The sequence below is a fragment of the Suncus etruscus genome, chromosome 10 (assembly GCF_024139225.1).
Source record: "Suncus etruscus isolate mSunEtr1 chromosome 10, mSunEtr1.pri.cur, whole genome shotgun sequence".
Classification (NCBI taxonomy): domain Eukaryota; kingdom Metazoa; phylum Chordata; class Mammalia; order Eulipotyphla; family Soricidae; genus Suncus; species Suncus etruscus.
In genome coordinates, this window is record NC_064857.1 from 4,288,557 (window position 1) to 4,302,787 (window position 14,231).

The following is a 14,231-nucleotide window of genomic DNA, read 5'->3' on the forward strand; positions in this document are numbered from 1 at the left end:
AAGTTTTTATTGAATTAAATTGAATAATATGGGAGCCATGCCCTAAAAACATGTGGAAGAAAATACAAATTTAATAATACAATTTAACTACAGAATACCCTCACATCTGGAACCTAACCTCAAATAATAAGATTTTCTTCTACTAGAAGTCTAGTTTATGTTTGTTCAAATGGCATTTGTTTCCAGAATCAAAAGAAATGGAAAAGTCGTGCATGCTTCAGCAGCACATATACTAAAATTGGAACGATACAGAGAAAATTTGCATGGCCCTTGCGCAAGGATGCCATGCAAATTCATGAAGCGTCCCATATTAAAAAAATGGAAAAGTCTCTGGAATCACTATGGATGGTTACTAGGCACTCAACTCTATAGAAATGCCAAAATAATTTTCTCTTATCATAAGATGTATTTTCTATTTAAATAGACATTTCAAAATACTAGTGGTAACATATAAAAGAATAAAAAGTATAATATGAGATGAGATTCAAGTAATAAAAATATGATATGCAATTTTAATTTCAATTTCTTTCCTTTTTTTTTTTTTTTTTTTTTGGTTTTTGGGTCACACCCGGCTGCACTCAGGGGTTCCTCCTGGCTCTATACTCAGAAGTCGCTCCTGGCAGGCTCCGGGGACCATATGGGATGCCGGGATTCGAACCACCGACCTTCTGCATGCAAGGCAAACGCTTTACCTCCATGCTATCTCTCTGGCTCCCAATTTCCATTTCTTATCCTGAGTTTATTCATATTTTCTTTACTTTTTCTCCCTTTTCTTTCCCTGATTCTTTCTACTTTTGCTCATATTTCATGATTGTGGTGAACAAAATACATAAAAGGATAAAAACATGGCTGGACAAAGATAAAACTAAATTAAGTGATCAAAGGAAAAGAAGAAGGAAATAAAAAATGCATGAGAATCTTGAGAAAATGAAAAGTGAAAATATATTTTCATACTTGTTTATGCTGTGTCCTTCCACTACGATGTTATTTTGGTGGATGTTAGCCTGGTTTTCTCATGTCACTCAGATCTATGCCCTGATATCATCTTGTCAAAAGGGGTTTCTCTGAGCTCCATTCTTCTGAGTACCTCTGTTTCCAAACAATAACCCACTGTCCAGCACAGGTAAAAGCCAAATGCGATGGTACTCACTTTTGAGGGAGTAAGAGTTTTTAATGTAAGTCCTTAGGCATGGATCCAGAAGCAAGATCCAGTTCTGTATCCCGGTGTATTGATCTGTTGTTGACTGAGTTTAAGGCTATTTCTGGCTTTCTACTCAAGAGTGCCTTCTGTGAATTCTTGGAGGATAATGCACAGTGCTGGATATTTGAACTGGGGTCAACAATATCAAGGCAAAAGCTTTAAATCCTGTACTAAGTCTCTGGTGCCACTGTTTTTTTTTTCTTATTTTATTGCGTGTGTGAAGTTGGGATGCAGGAAAAATATAGTGAAAGGCTGAATTCAATAAAGATTAGTAATGAATTTGGAACCATCTCATATAAGTTGTGGGTGCTGAGTTTCCATTTTGATGAATCCCTCACTTTGGAATCAATTCTGGCGGGTTCTATAGGCAGGTGAGTTTTGGTTCTGCTGGTCAGTTGATGTATTCAAGTCATATATCCTTAGGATATATGACTTGCTTTATTCCTTGTAAAACAAGTTAATCTGTGAGTGGAAAATGTCAACAAAAGTTGACAAGTGCCATGTATATATCCTGTTTTGCTTGACTTATTTCCTCATTCTTTCTTTCCTTATCCTGAGGTTTATTTTTAATCCTCACCATACTTAGTTTTAGCATTCATTTATTTACTTACATGTTTATTATGTGGCTTGTAAATAAGAGTTTGCATAATAAAGTTATTAAGCTGGGACACCCAGCTACAAATTTTGTCTCTGGCACTTAATAGATGTTTAACTCCCAGTTCTTCTCCACTTGAACTATGTCAATATTTGTAGTGCAGTCAGCACAATGCCCATTTGTTCAAACCTTAGCAATTCTTAGCAATTGTTGACTTATTCACTACTATGAAATAGTTCCTGGAGATAAGTGTACCATAATCAATCCTCAGTCAATATATGTTTTAAGAGAAATATTAGTTAAATATTAAATGAATGCAAACTGCAATGAATTCTTACTATCATCCTTACAAGTCATCATTTTTATAAGAAACTATGAAAAAGGCATTTTTTATAGAGAATGTCCATTTTTCCCCTTTTATTTAAACAGTATGATTACAAAGTTGTTCATGATTGAGTTTCTGTCTTACAATGTACACCACCCTTCACCCATAAACATTTCCTGCCACCAATGTCCCAGTTTCTCTCTCATCCTCCTCTGGAACATATTCTCTCTCTCTCTCTCTCTCTCTCTCTCTCTCTCTCTCTCTCTCTCTCTCTCTCTCTCTCTCTCTCTCTCTCTCTCTCTCTCTGCCTCTCTATCTCTCTCTCTCCCTCTCCTAATCCCATTTTTTCCTTTTACAGACTGTGGTTTGCACTATTATTAAGGAAGATGTATTGTGTATATCACTTAATCTCCATTCAACACCCAGTTATTGTCCAAAGTGACCAGTTCAACTATCATTGTTCTAGTGTTTCCTTGTTTACCCTAACTACATGTTACACTATTTGTGGCAAGATTCCTTCCAGATGCTAGTCCTGACCATCTCTATTGTCTCTGGATATTATTACCCTACTATTTTTTCCTCATATCCCACAAATGAGTGAGGTTATTCTATGTCTATCCCTCTCCCTCTAACTCATTTCACTCAGCATAATACTTTCCATATCCTTCAATGTAGAAACAAATTTTATGACTTTATATTTCCTGACAGCTGCATAGCATTCTGTTGTGTAGATATATCACTGTTTCTTTATTCACTCATCTGTTCTTGGGCACTTGGATATTTCTAGATTCTGGCTATTGTAAATAGCGCTGCAATTAACATTAGTGCAAAGGGCTTTTCTGTTTTGGGGTTCCTAGAATATATCCCTATGAATGGTATTGCTGGATCATATAAAAGCTCAATTTCTAGTTTTTTGAGGAATATCCGTCTTGTTTTTCAAAAAGACTGAACCATGGGCCCGGAGAGATAGCACAGCGGCGTTTGCCTTGCAAGCAGCCGATCCAGGACCAAAGGTGGTTGGTTCGAATCCCGGTGTCCCATATGGTCCCCCGTGCCTGCCAGGAGCTATTTCTGAGCAGATAGCCAGGAGTAACCCCTGAGCATCGCTGGATGTGGCCCAAAAACAAAAAAATAAAAAAAAAAAAACAAAAAAAAAAACAAACAAACAAAAAGACTGAACCAATCAACATTCTCATCAGCAGTGAATGAGAGTCCCTTTCTCCTCACATCCCTGCCAGCACTGGTTGTTCTTGTTCTTTGTGATGTGTGCCAGTCTCTATATTGTAAGATGATATCTCATTGTTCTTTGTTTGTTTGTTTTTCAGTTTTATTTATTTATTTATTTATTTAATTGATTGGTTTTTGGGTCACATCCAGAAATGTTCAGGGGCTACTCATGGCTCTGTGCTCAGAAATCGCTCCTGGCAAGCTCAGGGGAACCCTTGGGATGTCAGGAATCGAACCAGGTTCATCCTGGCTTGGCCGCATGCATGGCAAATGACCTACCAATGTGCTATCTCTCCAGTCCCTCATTGTTGTTTTGATTTGCATTTCCCTGATGATTAGTGAAGTGCAGCAAAAAGTCATTATCCATATACCTACTTTACATTCAAGTAACTTGACTTTTGTGTTAACTATAGAGACTCCTATAATTGCCCACTAGAGCCAAGACACCAACTATGGACAGCATTTTAAGTCTTGATTTTTTTAATTTTTTATTTTTAATTATGAGAACAAGATGCAAAGAAAGAGGACAAAGTAAACTTACAGTGAAAGGACAATCACCCATAAACAGAATTCTCAGTAGTCCCATTGCTGATATCTTAACTTTGAACTTTCAGTCAAAGAACATTAAGAAAAATAAAACAGAACCCATGTACAAAAACTTTGTCCCTCAAGTCCCCAGATTGTAATACATAATATTTCTTAGCGGCACACAAAGCAATTTAAAGCCATAAAACTTCTGTAACTCCTTAAACATTGAAGGCATAGTTCTATTTTACATTTCCATGCACATGCATATTAGTTTAAGTTAACCTCAAAAGTTTAAGTGGGTTGTTTCTCTTAAGGATTAGAGTCAAAGGAGCACAGTAAAAACATTGTTAGAGTGACAATTATTGTTTGCATAGGTCCACCAAAATATGAGGGACATGGAGAGGAAAAGCCTTGGCCTAAATACAAGGAGACCCTACCCCTGAAGTTTCCTGGCAAAAGACCAACTCTAGGCTCCAGGCAAACTAGTTTCTCCAATCCAGGTCATTGTCTGTAGTGCCAATACACTTTTATTTTTCACACAGTCTCTGTTGTTGGTATCATGTTTCTGTATTAAAGATCCTGGAATCTACATATCCTATATTGCAGTCAGGATGGTGCAGAGTGTCCTCTCGTTTCACCTCACAATTAAATGTTTGCCCCCGTTCCTTAACAGATCTTTATTTCTTTTTTTGTTTGTTTGTTTGTTTTTGTTTTGTTTTGTTTTGTTTGTTTTTTGGGGCCACACCCGGTAACGCTCAGGGGTTACTCCTGGCTATGCGCTCAGAAGTTGCTCCTGGCTTCTTGGGGGACCATATGGGGCGCCAGGGAATCGAACTGCGGTCCGTCCAAGGCTAGCGCAGGCAAGGCAGGCACCTTACCTCTAGCGCCACCACCCGGCCCCAGATCTTTATTTCATGGTACTACAGAAGCTAGTTTCAGGGTTGTTTTGTTGTTGTTGTGTCATTTTGTTTGTTTGTTTTTACAATTCATTGCAGGGAAATAAGTAGGCTCTTTGAAGAGGTATCTAAATTGTTACTATTCCCTAGAATAATTGAGCAAGCTTTACAGATTCCATCTTGTTCTCCACATAAGTACTTCTTAATTCACCTTGACCTTTGCCAATCCTAAAAGATGTCCTTAGACATTGCATGTTTAATGTTAAATCAAATCCAGTTGCAAATGGAGCAGGGAAAGAACAAACCACAGATTCTCTGAAATGATTGCTGTGGGTTATGATGTAACCACAGCACAGGTGATCGTGTTCAACCATAGTAGCTCACGGTTTTACAAGGAATAGACAACCATTCTCTGAAGTTTATTAACCATAGATGTCAGCCTAACTGCCTTGATACAGGACACCTTTCCCTTATTAACATACTATCTTTAAGTTTTAAAATGTACATTTCCAATCATCTCTACCCTGAGAGAGTGAGCAAGGTGATTTTGGAGACAAGTTTTCTTCTCTTACTTGGGTTGCTAGCACCTCAATAAATCCGCTTTTTCATACCAACTCTTGCCTTGCCTGTCAAGTAATTGATTTTTGAGCAGTAAGCACCCAAACTTGGGTTTGCTAACACTAGAATAAAGACCAATACCTTCAAATTTCTGTCCCTTGATAGTTTTTGTTATAATCATCTCCCTGTTAATCTGTCAAGTAACAATAATAATAATAAGAGAACTATCCAAGCAAAGAGAAGTATACAAAAACATTTCTAAGAAGTGTGTCTGGGATTAAATATGTGAATAGTTGCAGCAGTCAAGAGCAACAGTGGCTCCAAGAAAAGAAAAAGTCACAAAACAAAACAAAAGAAACAACTATCCAGGCCGGAGCAGTGGCGCAAGCAGTAAGGTGTCTGCCTTACATGCACTAGCCTAGGATGGACCGATGTTCGATCCCTCAGCGTCCCATATGGTCCGCAAGCCAGGAACAATTTCTGAGTGCATAGCCAGGAGTAACCCCTGAGCGTCACCATCAATGAACAGAAGCAAAACAGCTAATTTACAAGTGCTGTTAACATGATTTGTAGGATTCTTCATCAAAATGTTTATGACTAGCAAGAAAATAAAATTTGATATCTCAGGTACATAAATTTTGAGCAAGTAACATTCAGTACAGTAAAACCCAACAACAGAAGTGTTTGAACAACTTTGAGCACAGCAGCATTCATACTTTCACAGAAAGTGGTATACAATAATGTCCAGTGTTAACGTTTGTCATAAAGACACCTTTAAAAGCATAATTAAAAATCATAACAATAGGCATTTTTCAAGACAGACCTAGTATGTGCCTATGTGCAGTTTGTTGGAAAGATGATGAGCCAATTCACAGAGGTCATCCCAGTAAAGGTCAAATTGTAAACTGATTGCTTCCCCAAAGGATTTCTCCCTATATACCTGTTGTTAAAACTTGTATCACAGCGTTGCTCATTGTAATACTGAAAGATCCACTCCTGGAAGGAAACTGTGTGTTGGCACAAAGACAAAAGGATGCCTTGGGAAGAGGAGACTCTGCTTCTACTCTACACGCATTGACAAGTAGAGTGGGCAGAAATATAGAATCCTGAGCCATAACCACATTCCACAGCCACTGACTAATAAGCTCATTAGCCCAGCTCCACAGAGTCACAACTAATCTCTGGAAGAAGCAATCCAAATCTCTAAAATTCATGGCTACACCATTCTTCCTGGTGAAAACTCTGGGCTGTCCTCCGCATTGGGGTGGCAAAGTTCCTGCCCCGTCAAAGCCCTAGAAGCACCCACAACTTACTGCGATAGCAGTGCCAACTGCTTCACGACTAATCTCTAAAACTGACAAATGACAAAAATTTCAGGTACACCAGTTTGGGGGCTGAAAACTCTGGAGGTGAGCAGCCTCCACTCCCGCCCCACCACCCTCCCCAGCCCCACAGTGCTGAAAGGTCTGGCAGCCGGGGTTGTTGCCTTGTAATCTTATCAGCCCAGTTCTACAGTTAATGGGGTTCGGAAGCTCCTGAAGTGCACACCTCGAAATGCCACAATACTGACATCCTTGTAGGAGCACAGCAAAGGTTCAAGTAGCAAGAAACAGCTTAGTAAACCCTCCCACAATAACGTAGTGACCCTGTAGGATCCTGAGGTTTCCATTTCCCCCATGAAAGTTTCTGCTTTTGCTAAAACGGCTTCTGCATACTTCCTTTGTTAGCTTGTGGGACTGTGGCCTTCAGATAAAAGTGGGAGATAATGGGAGATACAAAACCCGGAACATGGCATCCATATCCGTGCCCAAGTGATAAGCCTTAAACAGATCAGCCTTGTAACATCTGAATTATGTATCTTGTGGTAATTGAATTGTGTATCCCTTTTATCTCCTATACATTCAGCTCTGACACGCTTGGCCATGGCTAGATAAACCCTCACTCCCCTAGACAAGGGATCCTTGATGGAAGCCTGTTCCCAGGTGGAAGTCTTGGACCCTTAGCTAGCCAAGCAAAGAAAACCCCGCTTTGTGACTTGCATCGCTAGGTGGTCTCTTTGTCTTATCACTGGGCTGCTAGCTCAGACTCAACAACCCCAATGCGAGTAATAACAATTATCACAAAATTTTTACCAAAGTTTTTTGTATTAATTCCATGCAGTAATTTTATTTTACTATAATCCCATTGCCACAAATTTTATTTTACAGAAGTATTTTTTTTTTTATAATTCCAGTAGCCAGTTCTAACAAGCAATATAAAATAAATTATTTTGTGCTGCTAAGGTGAGAGACTTCAGGAGATCAATGGGATTCTGGGAATAATGGTGGAGGGAAGGTCACACTGGTGGTGGGGTTGGTTTTGGAACATTGAATGCCCAAAACAATTATATTATGAACAACTTTGTAAATCACTGTTTAAATAAAGTGTCACTGCACGTAACATGGATGTCTCCATTATTAAGGAATCACACACCAGATGTGTCTATTGGCTTTCTGGTGCAGCGCCTAATTATCCCCCCAAGAAATATTTCAGCCAGAAGGCCCGTGGGAGAAGTCAATGATAACCCCTGCGTGGATTACTGGCTATATTCCTGTTATATTCATGATATGTGGTGACATTATATATCTCTTTTATTTGGCTCTATCTCCCTTGCAAAACTACAGAAATTCGGCCTCAGTCATTGTGCAGTCAAAAGAAATTTCAGTACCAAAGAAAGCTGCTAAAAGTTCCCTGCTGGCTAAGTATATTTGCAACTCAAAGTACAGCCAGCTACCTCTCTTTCTGTCAGTCCATTTACTTCCAAAGGCCAAATCAAAACATTGCTTCTTCAAGACAAAGGTCTTTTCTCCTTGCTTTTGAACACTTCAGTAGAATGACTTTGCCTCAGGGACTTTCCCTGTCACTTTGTATACCTGCCAACAAACAGGTTTGGAAAGTGGAGAATTAGGCTGTTTTACTAGGTATAATTCTGTACCCCTTTCATAAATTTTATCTCTTTCTATTACCAGATCATAGGAAGTGGGTCTTAGCCCCTAGCTAGAACATTTTCCCCTCAGGTTAAGGATAGTTGTTATTAGGAAGAAAATCAGGACTCCTGCTATCCCTTAATTTACATCAGTATTGACACTTAGGGCCAGAAACTACTTTCATATGTAAGAAATTAGCCTTCCCTTTATTCTTTGGTTCATAACTGAAAGCTATTCTATTCTAAGGTTACAAACCACCTAAAGCTATGTGTATTTGTTTTAAAATTAAACAATGTACATTGATAGTTTCTATACTTCGAAACAAAGATGGGCATTCCTTTCATGATATGATTGTCTCTTTACCATTTATATACTCCCTTGCCTGAAGATTAAATGTGTCGCACTGTTGCCGGAAGTGTGTTGACCCCACATACACTGTGTGTGGTATCATTATGTCATATTTCATATCCCTTGACTCGTGTTACCCATTTTCCTCCGTGAAGGACTTCGTCCCACCAGATGCCTACAGCAATAAAGTGTATTAAAAAATCAGAATCCAGGCCCAGAGAGATAGCATAGCGGCGTTTGCCTTACAAGCAGCCGATCCAGGACCAAAGGTGGTTGGTTTGAATCCCGGTGTCCCATATGGTCCCCAGTGCCTGCCAGGAGCTATTTCTGAGCAGATAGCCAGGAGAGACCCCTGAGCAACGCCGGGTGTGGCCCCAAAACAAAACAAAACAAAACAAATCAGAATCCCATAAACTTAAAGGCAGAACTCCAAATCTAAATGGTTAATTAGCACCTTAGACATAAAATGAAATGAGTCTCATGTCTTTCTTTGATTAAGAAAAAAAATCGGGGCCTGCGCGGTGGCGCTAGAGGTAAGGTGTCTGCCTTGCCAGCACTAGCCTAGGATGGACCATGGTTCGATCCCCCGTGTCCCATATGGTCCCCCAAGCCAGGAGCGACTCCTGAGCACATAGCCAGGAGTAATCCCTGAGCGTCACCGGGTGTGACCCAAAAAAAGCAAACAAAAAAAAAAGAAAGAAAGAAAGAAAGAAAGAAAGAAAGAAAGAAAGAAAGAAAGAAAGAAAGAAAGAAAGAAAGAAAGAAAGAAAGAAAGAAAGAAAGAAAGAAAGAAAGAAAGAAAAGAAAAAAATCTTGTTTTTGTTTTATTCTCTTTATTCAGAAAACAAACAAAAAAAGTGCTCAAACCCACTGGTAAATGACAACAGCAGCATTCTGCGAATGTGTTGTCAGAATGAATAGGAAATACTTTGTCTTCACATAAGTTAATATCTACTTAAGAAAAACTGAAGATTCTCTATAGTTTTCAAGATAGTTTGGGACTTGAATCTTGGATAAAGAAGTCATGACTTACAGTGGAGAATGATTGAGGCTGTGGCAGGTAGGGCAGGCACGCAGGCAATAATGCTGCTAGGGCCGCCTAAGCACCCCACCCCACCCTGTGCCCTCTGCATTGCCCTGCTGTCAGGGTCGCCTCCAGGCCAGGTCTCAGCATGCAGCATGGTGGCACGGGATGAGCTTAGAGGTCTTCTGTACATCAAAAGGACTAGATAGCACTTTGTTTGGCCTCAACTGGGAATGCAAAACTCAAGCAAATCCAAGTTTTCTCTACTTAAATTAGCAGAAAAGTGACTCTAGTATTGATGTGGGAATTTTAAAGAGATTTCAGCTAGTAGGTAAATTCAGAAACACAGAATCCACAACTAATGAAGATCTACTTTATTTTGAAAAAATTTTATTTAAAGAAAATGCCTCACATAGTTGACATAATTGATCATAATACATTTGTTTCAAAATAAGGGAAAGCAAAGTTATTGAAAAAAATAGAAAGTAAAAAGAAAGAAAAACTATAAAAACTAAAATGGAAGAGTAGAAAAAAGAAAGAAAAAGTCCAGTAGTAAGTATATTGTGAAAATTATTGTATCTCCAACAAGGTTCTTATTACAATAGCAAAAAAGAAATAGGACTATACAGGCCTTAGATGCCAACAACCAGAATTTCCAAGAGCAGGAAGAGCCACCTAATAAAAGAGTTCTACCTCTGGCTAGGGTCACATCCTTGGAAAATCTGATCTCTCCAGCAAGAAATGGAACTGTCTGACACATTGGTCAGACAATTCGTGTGGTGACACCAGGTTTTCAGCTTTTGCCCAGAAGCTGTCAAGCAGACCCGATGCCATCTAGGAGGAGAAACAACTGCTGTGGTCAGAGATGCAGAGGGTCGACATGAAGGAGTCTCTGACAGCCAGATAAATCAAGCATCAAGAGGCAATATATATGGCATGTTTCGAGGAGAACAGGATTTAATGGAAGACCTCAAGCTTGCAAGAAAGGCCTACCATGACTCCATGTTAAAGCTACTGATCATGTCTGAAGAGGAGCTCACACATCTGTTCGGTGACCTAGATGCTTACAATCTGCTGCATGAAGATTTGTTGGCAAAAATAGAAGCATCCAAGCCTGGTGGGACAGTGGAACAGACTGGGCACATTCTTGTGAACTGGTTGCCAGGCTTGAATGCCTACAGAGGCTACTGTAGTAACCAGCTGGCAGCTCTTCTCGATCAAAAGAAACAGAACCAAGAGTCCAAAACTGGCTCCAGAGATGCCTGGAGTCTCCCTTCAGTTGGAAACTGGATTTTTGGAGCTGCCTAGATATTCCTCAAGTCAGTTAGTCAAATACCAGTTACTTTTAAGAGAAGTTTTGAAGCACACTTCAAATGACCATCCTGATGTTCAGCTTTTGGAGGAGGCAATAATAATAATAATAATAATAATAATAATAATAATAATAATAATAATAATAATAATAGTACAAAGAGTTCTTTCTGATATCAATTAAAGAAAGGCAAATCACACCAAACACAAAGCCAATGACAACAGAATCAATACCCAATCTACAACAAACTATACACAGAGGGGAGCAGTTACACTAGCAGTCTGGGGGGCAAAGGAGAGAGATATGGGACACATTCTGGGAACAAGGTGAAGGGAGGACAACACTGGTAGTGGGAATGCTCCTTATTTATTGTCACTATATGTAGTATATGAAAAAGTTTCCATAAGATTATTCTTGGAATTGTTGTCTATAAAAATATTTCCTTAGGATTGTTCTGTGACTATTGCCCCACCTAGACCTTCTAGGTGGGGGCGCTGTGGAGTTGGCAATAAATAGCTTGATGGACAGGGGAGTGGGGTCCTTTTGCAAAAGCTGTTTGCAGGCTGCAAGAGGATTCTCTCTCACTCTCTCTCTTTGCCCAATCTTTTACACCCTATCCTTCTTGTCTGTGTGGATTATTATTTGCCGTGGATAAATATTACCCAGGTCTCCCCCTGAAAGGGGACAAGGGGATGGGAAGTGATTTCTCATTCTGGGGACTGTTCTTGGATTCACAAATACCCAACAAAGGATTTGACAGCACAGATACATTACAACTATGGACCTTAAATATTACCGTGAAAGATCCAGAATCTACTTTGTTCACATTAAAAATGAAAAAAAAAATATAAAAAAGGCGAATCCGAATGCCAGTATTACATTGACAAATGGAAGTGTCTGGTACCATCTCCTATTTATTTCAATAGTGATTACAGTTTTAATGTATAAGGCTTTCACTTCCTTAGTTAAGATGACTTCTAGGGTTTTGGTGTATTATTTAAATGCATTTTGTCTTTTTATTTCTTTTTGTTTGTTTTTTGTTTTTTGTTTTATTGGGCCACACCCATTTGATGCTCAGGGGTTATTCCTGGCTAAGCGCTCAGAAATTGCCCCTGGCTTGTGGGGACCATATGAGACGCCGGGGGATCTAACCGCGGTCCTTCCTTGGCTAGCGCTTGCAAGGCAGACACCTTACCTCTAGCGCCACCTCGCCGGCCCCACATTTTTTGTTTGTTTTTTGTTTTATTGTGTCTTTTTATTTTTTTGTTCATTACTTTAATACAGAAAAACAACATATTTTTGTGTGTTGTTTTGTGTGCTGTGTGATTTTATAGTCTACTATCTTGTTATACTGGTTTATTGATTCTTAGTTTTTTAGTGTATATTGTCATGCATATTATCATATCAGATGCATATTTTGATAGTTTGTCTTTAATATATATATATATTTTTTTTTGCTTTTTGGGCTACACCCAGTGATGCTCAGGGGTTACTCCTGGTTATGCACTCAGAAATCGCTCCTGGCTCAGGGAACCATATGGGATGCCAGGGATCCAACCGAGGTCTGTCCTGGGTCAGCCGCATGCAAGGCAAACGCCCACTGCTGCGCTATTGCTCCGGACCCAATATAGATAATTTTTATTTCATTTTCTTGCCTGATTGTTGTGGAGAAGACTTCCACAAGTATTTCAAATAGATGTAGAAAATATGGAAACTCTTGTCTTGTGTCTCATTCCAGCAGAAAGGCTTTTAGTTTTTCAGAATTGCGTATGATGTTTATTGTGAATTTTGTTGTAAATGACCATTACCTATCTTGAGGCATGCTATTTTGTCTCTAAACATATATTTAAAAGATACCTATTAAAATAATGAATGAATGGTGAAGCTTGTTAAGTGCTTTCTCTTCATTTTACAGTTATGATATCATGTTTTTTTGTTTGCACGTTTTGTAATGGAATAACACCAGGCTGTACTCAGGGTTTACTCCTGATCTGATTTTTTTATTTTTTATTTTTATTTTTTTTGGTTTTTGGGTCGCACCTGGCAGTGCTCAGGGGTTACCCCTGGCTCTACGCTCAGAAATCACTCCTGGCAGGCTTGGGGGACCATATGGGATGCCAGGATTCGAATCACCGTCTTTCTGTGTGCAAGGCAAATGCCTTACCTCAAGCTATCTTTCTGGTCCCCTGATACAATTTTTATCTTTTTTTTGTTGATAAGGTACATAACTTTAATTGATTTGTGTATCTTGAATGGTCTTTGGATCTCTGGAATGATCCACTTGATCCTGGAGAGTGATAATTTGATATATTGTCAAATTAAGTTCACTACTTTTTTGTTTGTTTGTTTGTTTTTGATCCACACCGGTTTGACGCTCAGGGGTTACTCCTGGCTATGCACTTAGAAATCGCCCCTGGCTTGGGACGCCGGGGATCGAACCACGGTCTGTCCTACACTAGCGCTTGCAAGGCAGACACCTTACCTCTAGTGCCACCTTCCCGGCCCCTGTTCACTACATTTTAAAAATGAATTTAAAACATTTTTTTTTAAAAAAACTTTTAAGTTATTTTGGGGGCGTCCATAACTGGCAGTGCTCAGGGCTTACTCCTGGTTCTCTGTTCAGGCATCATTTCTGATGGTGTTTGCGTGATCTTTTGGGTGTCTGGGATTGAATCTGGGTCAGCCACGACCAAGGCAAAATGCCCGACTTATTCTGTACTATAGCTCTAGCTCAGTTCACTACTTTGTTGTTGTTGTTGTTAAGAATATTTATTTGGGGCTGGAGATAGCATGGAGGTAAGGCGTTTGCCTTGCATTCAGAAGCCAGGAGTAACCCCTGAGCATCAAATAGGTTTGGCCTAAAAAAAAGGAATATAGGTTTATAAAATTGTACTTTTCTTTTTAATGAAAGCTCTTTTTTTATATTAGGGTAAATTGACTTTAGAAGGCTATCTTAAAGATGTTTTTTGATCTTTTTTGGAAGCTTTTGAAGTGTATAATTCATAAATATTCTGTGGAGATTTGATAGAAATAACAAGTGAAATATATGAACCTGAGTTTTGTTCTTAGAAATACTTTTGATTGGGCCCGGAGAGATAGCACAGAGGTGTTTGTCTTGCAAGCAGCCGATCCAGGACCAAAGGTGGTTGGTTTGAATCCCGGTGTCCCATGTGGTCCCCCGTGCCTGCCAGGAGCTATTTCTGAGCAGACAGCCAGGAGTAACCCCTGAGCAACGCCGGGTGTGGCCCAAA

At 39.4% G+C, this 14,231-nt stretch overlaps 1 non-coding gene and 1 pseudogene across 1 annotated transcript; both read left to right on the forward strand.

Moving 5' to 3' along the window:
• The first annotated feature begins 208 nt into the window (after positions 1-208).
• Positions 209-315, forward strand: LOC126021678 (U6 spliceosomal RNA). Its single transcript, XR_007500172.1, has one exon. It is a non-coding gene; the product is annotated as a U6 spliceosomal RNA (small nuclear RNA).
• Positions 316-9,823: 9,508 nt separating this feature from the next.
• Positions 9,824-11,082, forward strand: LOC126020456 (neuroepithelial cell-transforming gene 1 protein-like; annotated as a pseudogene).
• Positions 11,083-14,231: the final 3,149 nt, after the last annotated feature.